Source organism: Adiantum capillus-veneris, chromosome 29 (genome assembly GCF_014529385.1).
Source record: "Adiantum capillus-veneris isolate H3 chromosome 29, ASM1452938v2, whole genome shotgun sequence".
NCBI lineage: Eukaryota > Viridiplantae > Streptophyta > Polypodiopsida > Polypodiales > Pteridaceae > Adiantum > Adiantum capillus-veneris.
In genome coordinates, this window is record NC_140959.1 from 18,097,763 (window position 1) to 18,106,537 (window position 8,775).

An 8,775-nucleotide genomic window follows, 5' to 3' on the forward strand; every position below is an offset into this window, starting at 1 on the left:
ATTAATAGCCTTGTGACATGTGTCCCCCTTTGACCTTTTGTGAGAGCTGTAGGTAATTAAATAATTCATCTAAACTCTCAATGGCCCTTTTTGTCTTTTGGCCAATACAAATCAGGCAAGCCATTGTGCTGCTGGATGCTCATTGGACCCCTTGGTAGACTGTCCAAGGAGCTTAATTTCTATTGGTTCTTTTATCAAGAATTTTTAAATTGATTAGACTAAATTTACTCTAGCCAAATTCTCATTGGTCCACCTCTATGGCCATCCAATAGGATTTGAGGAAAGATTGGGAGCAGTTGGGCTAGGTGCCTGACTGTGTCCAGTATTTCCTTTGTGTAAAGGGGGAGATTTTCCGCGTGTGTGTGTGTTTCTCTCTCCTCCCCTACAATAAGGGATCGCCCCCTCCTTCCTAGGGATGTGGGAATACTTTTTAGTCTTCCCATGACCATCTAATATTTTTCCTATTTTGGCCTTTGAACAATTGAATTAAAATAAGGAACCTTAACCTATGGAAGTCTTAATGGAGCTGAGCCTTAGGTCTTTTAATCCCCATTGAAGCACATTGCTCTTTTAGAGATTGTCCCCCTTTGGATCCCTAGTTTTCCTTCTTTGGATCCTTGCAGAGACTAGTCTAGTAGCCTTACCAATATTTTATCTTTTACTCCCCCATATTAAATGATCAGATTAACATGAGAAAATCATTTGGGAGAATTAGATATTAGTTTTTATGACCTTACCTCTCTCTTGAAATCATAGTCGTCCTCAACTATGAGATAGAGACGATATAGCCTAGTCATGAGTCCGTTTGCTAGCGGATCCCTATTTTACCTTACGACACCATTACAGAATGGATGACTAGTCCATTTGGTGCTTGAGAGCCTTAGCTACCACAAGCATGTCTGCACTTTAGTTTGTATCAATCTTCCATAGTAGAGTGGCAAACTGTACTTGGTGTTTGGGAGACTTCGTCTCCACAAACATGATCCTGAGCATACATACTTGTTAACATTTGTGCACATAAAGAAAAAGAGAGTCTTATAAGACAAAAACTTTGTTCATTTGTACATATTTACATTTGCTTACTCTAAGGAACCATTGTAAGCATTGACAAGGTTTAGGTTATCCTTTAGTTTTATGCCTTGCGTCCATCTAGCATCTTCAAAAGGATAATTTTTAAACTGTGTAAGATATTGTCGGATAGTCTTATCGCCTTGTAATACCTTGTCTTTGTATCAAAAAATGGACTTGGGCTGAAGCACCTCTTCTTGGTCCTCGATCTCCAATGGTTCTTCAATGATTGCTTCTTGAGGTGGCTCTCCCTTGTAAGGCTTTAGTAGTCTCACGTGGAAATCATTGTGTATGAGCCAATGGTTGGGAAACTTAAGTTGATAGGTCAGCTCATTGATTGGCCTAAGAATCTGAAAGGGACCATTGTATCTTTTTGCTAACTTAGCATAGTACTTTTGGTGTTTTGTAGGATTCTTGCATGTTGTGTGCCTTAATCGAGACCTGGGAAACTTAAGAAAGACCCAATCATTTTGTTTAAAGGATAGGGCTCTTCTGTGCTTATCAGCAACAGCCTTTGGCGTTTGCTGAGAGATGGATATAGCATCCTTAATCTTTTGGAAAGATTCGTGCAAGTCTCGATTTTATTCATTTGCAACAAAGATCTTCCCATGTACCTTGAGTAGCAAGGGACTTTTTGATCTTCCCTCTATCACCTCAAAAGGTGTTTTTCCCATGGAAGTTTGTACAATGTTATTGTAGGCATACTCCACTAAGGGTAAGTACTTCTCCCATTGGGACTTTTGATCTACTTTTGTGACATAAGATTTTAGTAGATCAAGAATGGTTAGGTTAGCTATTTCACTTTGGCCATCTGTTTGGGGATGATAGGCCGAAGAGAAGTTTATCCTTGTACGTAAATTCTCAAAGAGACCCTTCCAAAAATTATTAGTCATTCTAGGATATGTATCCGACACTATAGACATTGGCAAGCCATGGTATTTAAAGATTTGTGATATAAAGAGGGTTCCCATTTGATGGGCCTTGATAGTCTTTTTGACAGGTATGCTTGTTTGCTAAACCTATCTACTATTTTCCATATTCTCATATTTCCATGGATAGACTTGGGTAATCCAAACATAAAATCCATGGATATGCTCTCCCATGGTGAATTAGGGATTGTCAACGGTTGAAATAATCCAGGTTGCTTCCCTCTATAAAACTTCGTCTTTTGGCATACCACACATTTTGAAACATACTCTTGTATGTTTTCTTTCATGGTAGGCCAATAGAAATATGTTTCTATCCCTTTTAGGGTAGATTGAATCCCTCTATTCCCCGCATAAGGAGGAGCATGAGATTCATACATTACTTTCTCATGTAGTGAGTTAGTAACGCATAGTCTATTGCCATAGAGAAGATAATCATCTTGTAGGGTAAATGGTTCTTCCTTCTTCCCTAGTGCAAGGGTTGAAATCACATCTCTAAAATTGGGATTGATAGCGTTATACTCATCTGTCATAGAAGATAGATCATTGTGAGTTGCTATGGATACCGCATTCACTCTCAGTCATCTTGAGAGTGCATCGGTCATTTGAATATGCTTGCCAGCAATGTGAGCAATATGAAAATGAAATTGCAAAAGGAAATTTTCCCACTTCATTTGTTTATCAGAGAGTTTGGTTTGCATCATGAAGTACTTAAGGCTTTGGTGATCCATTCGCAGAATAAAAGGAGTTCCCAATAAATAGTGCTTCCACAAATCTAGAGCATGTAGAACTCCTCAGAGTTCCTTTTCATATATGCCTAGAGTTTGCTCAAGAGGGTCGAGCCTTCGACTTTCATAAGCTATGGCATGCCCTTCTTGGACCACAAGTGTTGCATTGGACCTCAAATGGCTTTGAGAGATCCGACAGTGTAAGCATAGGTTGAGAGATAAGCTTCTCTTTGAGCTTTTCAAAAGCATTGTTCTCCTTGGTGGGCCATATATACCTAAAGTTTTTCTTTGTTAGGTCATGTAATGGTCTCACGATTCCTTGGATTAGGCCATCCTTTTATTACCTCTAACTTTGATGGACCCATTTCAATGCCATCTTGAGAGATAATGTGACCTAAATACTGTATCTCTTATAAGAAAAATTCACTTTTCTTTCAATTTATGTAAAGCCTATTCTCTCGCAAAACTTGAAATGTTACTTGGAGGTTTTGTTTGTGTTTGTCTAATTAATTATAGTAGATGATTATATCATCAGAGAATACTCCAGTAAAGGTTCGGTGAGGCCCGAATAGCTTCTACATCAACTGGTTAAATGTGGCTGGTGCATTATTCAAGCCAAAAGGCATGACAATGTACTCATAAAGACCAAACATAGTGCAAAATGCGGTCTTTACAACGTCTTGATCAACTATCCTTATTTGATGGTAGCCACTTTTTAGGTCAATCCTACTGAAGAAGGTCAACCTCTATAGCTTATCTTCTACCCGTGGAATGGGAAACCTTTTCTTGATAGTGATCCTATTTAGTGCTCTATAGTCGACACACATATGATATGTGCCATCTTTCTTTTGCACTAATAACACTGGTGAACAAAATGGAGATGATCTAGGCCCAACCATGCCTTTCTCAACTAACGCATGCACTTGCCGCATGATCTCCTCTTGTTGAGCTTGGGAAACTCAATAAGGAGGTTTATTAGGTGGTGAGATTCCTGGAAGAAGTTCAACTGCATGGTCATCATTGCCTCGTTTGGGAGGTAGTTCACAAGGGATATTGTCAATAAAAACATCTTGGAATCCCTTGAGAAAATTGGATAACTCTAATTCCTTTTGATTTCTTATATTTTCTTTTGCTAAAGATTTCTTTTGATTTTGAGAATCTTTAACAAAAATCATGTACACGAAAATAGAGATATTTATTGACTTATTGAAAGCTTGCTTATGTACAAGGGGTATGGTACTACCCAACTCCTTAGCATCTATGTACATATCTTTTTCCCTGAACCTAAAGTCGATTTGCCTTTCAAGGAATTTAACACTGGCAACCATGCGATCAAACCATGGTGACCCTAGGATTACATCCTCATGCTTGAGAGGAGAGATGAAGAAATCCTCCTTGTCCACATACCTTTGGACATGGAGCCTCAATTTCCTAATTAAGGGAGTGACTAAGGCTTCTTTCCCCTTGAAAGCACCATCAGTAGGTAGGACATATCCCATCTCATAGGCTTGGATGCCTAGCTTGGTGGCCAACTCTGTGGATATGAAATTGTGAGTAGAACTAGGGTCAAAGAGAATAAAAGCATCATGTTCTCTTACCTTTCCCCAAGCATGGCATAGAGGAGATCCTTTGTGATCAGCATCCTCTTCTTGAATTTCAACCAAGGTAGCTCTAGGAGGCTCATTACGTGTATTCTTGTGGGGACAAGCACAATAGGCATGCCCTTGCTCCCCGCACTTCGAACAACAATTATCTTTTCGATAATGCTCTAGCTCTTCAGGAAAGAGTTTATTTTTGCCTTTATAAACCCCCTTCTCCTTAGCTTTGTTGTTGTTGGCATTGCCTTTGGGAGACTTTTGGACGTTGTCTTCCCCCTTAGGCTCGTTACGGTCCTTGTTTTTCGTCGATTTAAGATTTCTCTTAGCTCCTTGTTGGAAATTGATTCTTGAAGCCATCATGGTATGGTGTATGACCTCAAATATGGTGCGTGGCCTTTGGGAGTTAACATACTCCGCCATATCCTCAGTTGAGCCCGCACAAAATTGTTGTTTCTGCTCTTCAAAGTCCATCTTTTTGAAGACAGTGGCTTTGAGGTGTAAATCCCAAAACTTGTCTTCATATTTGTGGATAGATTCTTAAGGAGAGAGTTTCAAGATTCGAAATTCGGTGAGTACTTTGACTTTGGTATCGGTGGCCAAAAACTGCTTTTCATGATGGGAGCTCATAAAGCTTTCCATGTTTGTGGAGCTTCTTGGTTTGCTCGTAGACTAGACCACCATTTCCTGGCCGACTTTTGAAAATGCATAGCTACGTGGTGTAGCTTAGAGGACTCCATGAAGCCCTCATCTCCAAACGCCGCATAAAATTGTTGGATAAAGGCCAAGACTTTGTCCGTAGCACCAAAAGTGCCATCGTAGGTAAGGAAAGAGATGTTCTTTCCTCCCTCTTTGAACTTTTTGAGCTTCGACGACCTCTTCCATGTGGCATCGGATTTCCTATGAACTCTTCTTTTAGGTGGTTCAAGAGTTGCACCATCACTTTCTTCAGAAGAGGAAGAATATGAGGAGAATGGAGAAGAGGGTGACCTCTTTCTCGCCTTTTTCTTCCCTTGTTCCTCCTTGTCTGCACCATCACTTTCTTAAGAAGAGGAAGAGGATGAAGAAGATGGAGAAGAGGGTGACCTCTTTCCCACCTTTTTCTTCTCTTGTTTTCTCTCTTCCCTCTTTGAATTATGGTGTAGAGAAGTATGTGATGGTCTTCTCTGTTCAGGGGGTGTTCGAGAGCGTTTTGCCCACTGTCTTTGTGGAGCCATCTCCGTCGAGGTGGCAGGAGACTCACTTCTTTTGCGTTCTTTCGGTGGGGTGTCTACCGTTGAAATTTGGGTTCTCCTTTGGGAGTGAGATGCATCATCGAGTAGTAAGTTTTTGAGCCTTCGTACAAATACTCCTCTTCTTGCCTTATTGGAGAGAGTCCTCTTTTGAAAGTCTCACCATGAGTTTTCCTATGTACTCTCTCTTCTTGGTGGGGAGTTTTGAGAATACCATGGGTGTGCAATTGCTATAGCACTTCACCTTGGAGGGATCGGTTGCCTAGGGCTTGTTGAAGCCTAGAAACAAGATAGTTTACAAGCATATTTAATCACTGGTTGCTCTTTTATTAGCAAAATCAAAGCTATCAACATTCATTTCAATCTATTTTCCCTTATCAAGCATACTTGCAGACTCCGGTAAAGCTAAAGTGGAGCTTCCATCGACTATCAAAGAAGGTGTGACAGCATATGCCTCTACATCAAAGAACCCTCATGGATCAGCTTCTTCAAGAAAGTCAGGCTCTAAAAACTTCAAGTCAATTGTGACCCATTGAAACCTCTAAAGAGCCACCCAACAAACCAAAGGTATATCAGCCAAAGTACTCAAGAAAACGAAGGAAATTCAAGCAAGTGTTTGTTTCGAGCAGTTTAGTCAAAGTCAATGATCCGGTTTGGATTAAGGATGGAAAATCAACACAGAAAGACAAACACATGGGATGGATAGCATCACAATGGAGATTAAAAGAACAGGAGTAATATGGAGGTAAGACTGATATGGGTGCCAAAACCACAGGTTAGAGCATATGAAGTGAAGTCGGGACCCTCCCAAGAAAGAAGGCCCACAAGGTATCAACTTCGACAATATCCTAGGATACCTAAGTGGCAAGTATACAGCAGAACACAATCGAAAGATGCTAAAGCCTACCACAACCCTCCAGAGGATACAAAAAAAAGACGTATATCAAAGAATCTTCCTCTTAGACAAGGATTCAACACAGGTTAGACAAAGATTTGGCTACCAGTCAACCATAAGCCAACGGCAGCTACACCAAACCTGCATGAAGATCTCAAGAACTCAACAACACCTACCGCTCAACAAAATCAAAAAAGGAGATACAAAAGTCATCAAGAAATTTGGATTCCTAAGTCTTCCAATGAGCCGAGTCAAAAGCCAAATGCCAATAGCCAACAAAGGCTTACAACAACATCAAAGACTTCTTACAACGTGCCCAATCGGAGAATCAAACAGATAATGGAGTCTTCACAGTCAAAGAAGGACAACCCAACCAACGAGAATATAGATTCAAAGATGATAAAACAAGTATGGCAAAATAAATCTTCAATGCCAACTTGGTCCTTCACTAATCCTCTTTTTGAGGATTCAAGCGTACTTTTACTTGAAGAAATGTTTGTAGTAAAGCACCAAAATGTAAAAAGTCAAGTCGCCAGGGTGCAAAAAACACTCTTTGGCATAGTCAGAGTCGGGCTGCGGAGCCATAAAATGAGCAAAGCATTAGTCCCAAAGCTTCAAGTCATATTAAACTCTGTGCTAAGAGTCGTAGTTATTAGGCTTACGCTCAAGCTGGAAGAGTTGAGCATATCTAAGTCATGTCGCTCATGCTGGATGAGATGAGCATAAGAGTCGAAGTCTATTAGCTTACAATTGGTGGAGTTTCGTAGAGTCCAACTATCATGCACAATGCACAGTAAGATGAGAGCACATATCCTCATCAACGAAAACAGGGTGCCAGCTTGCAAAGCCATGTAATATTTTTTTATAGCTACACCATCTTTCTGAAGAACCCCTCAAAATCTTTCTTGCACAGCATATTGTTTTCCATGCATTTTTGTGTATGCATAAATAGGATGTCCCATCATTGGACATATGCATTAAACACTCTTTTTTGCTTCCACCTACGCACCTTGAGTGGACTACAACAGGCAAACCAATGTTCCATCATGCTACCCTTTCATAGTTGTTGCCTTTTTAATTCCATATCTATCAACAAATAATCCCTTGACTACTTTCTTAATATTTCCAATGCTAATAAGTACCCCAATAATGCACGTATCCCAAAGGCACTTTTTTCCCACTTGTCATCCAGGTATTAGACCCTAATTTAGAACCTCATCATTCTACTTCCCTTATACATACTTTTCATAGATAAACAGAAGCCTCATCGTTATGCTATTACAACGAACAAATGCAACATCATCTCTCACAATAGACATATTCAGACGAATGAAGATGTTGTAACACATTGAACCTCATCAATAAATTCAACGACAAATGAAGACAATCAGCCCATCAACAACCAATCAAAAACCTTCCCTTGCCTCCACGGACACTTTTCAACAGTGCCCGAGGACGGGCACTAAAATTGAAAGGGGGGAATGTTAATTGAGTCAACGTCAATTAACAAAAGCTGCTAAAGATCAAAGACGTACGGATGCACATCGAAGATCAACAGAAATAAGCAGTAAAGATTGGAGTTACACATTTTTCACATTTTTCCAAAATGGTCACGTATTGTAAATTCTCGATTTATTTCAAACCATTGTAATATTTAATGTGTTACGGGCTCAATGGGAGTTCCAAGTTGTAAAGAACAGGTCAGTTAGTGTGTCTAGGTTGCAGATTTAGTGAGTGGTGGAGCCCTAAAGGCCTTGGGCACCCGGACATTGCATATTTTTACCCTAGGTATATAAGGCAGTGTGTAAAAGAAATTTGGGTTTTCAAGCTCATTTTTTGAGAGCACTCTTTGGTGAGAGCTCTTGAGGTGTGTGGCTATGGAATCCTTGAGCTTCTCCTTGCTCATGTGACTTGGTTAACACTAATCAATGTTTAATTCTCTTTCACTATGCCTCTCTCATGCTTCTTATGATTGCCTATGATGCTTTGATTAGCTAGATCGTAACTAATTAGTGGTTAATCCCTCTCTAATCTTGTGTGATTGCCCTCTCTTGCTTGTGTGTGCATGTAGGTTTGATTGGACTACGGTGCTCGATAGATCTATGTGTGTACGCTTGTGGTTAGTGTGTTGCATGATAGGATTAGTGTTGTGTACGTCTGGCAATTGTTAGTGTGAGTGATTGGGTTGATTAGAGGTGAAGAGAAGTGGATGTGGAGATTGCCCATCATTGTGGCTTACCTCCTCCATAGGCCGAGAAGCTCACCTCGTAGAGTTAACCATTCATGTTGTCATGCTTAGCTCACTAATTGTCTGGGTGTTTCCATGCCCTA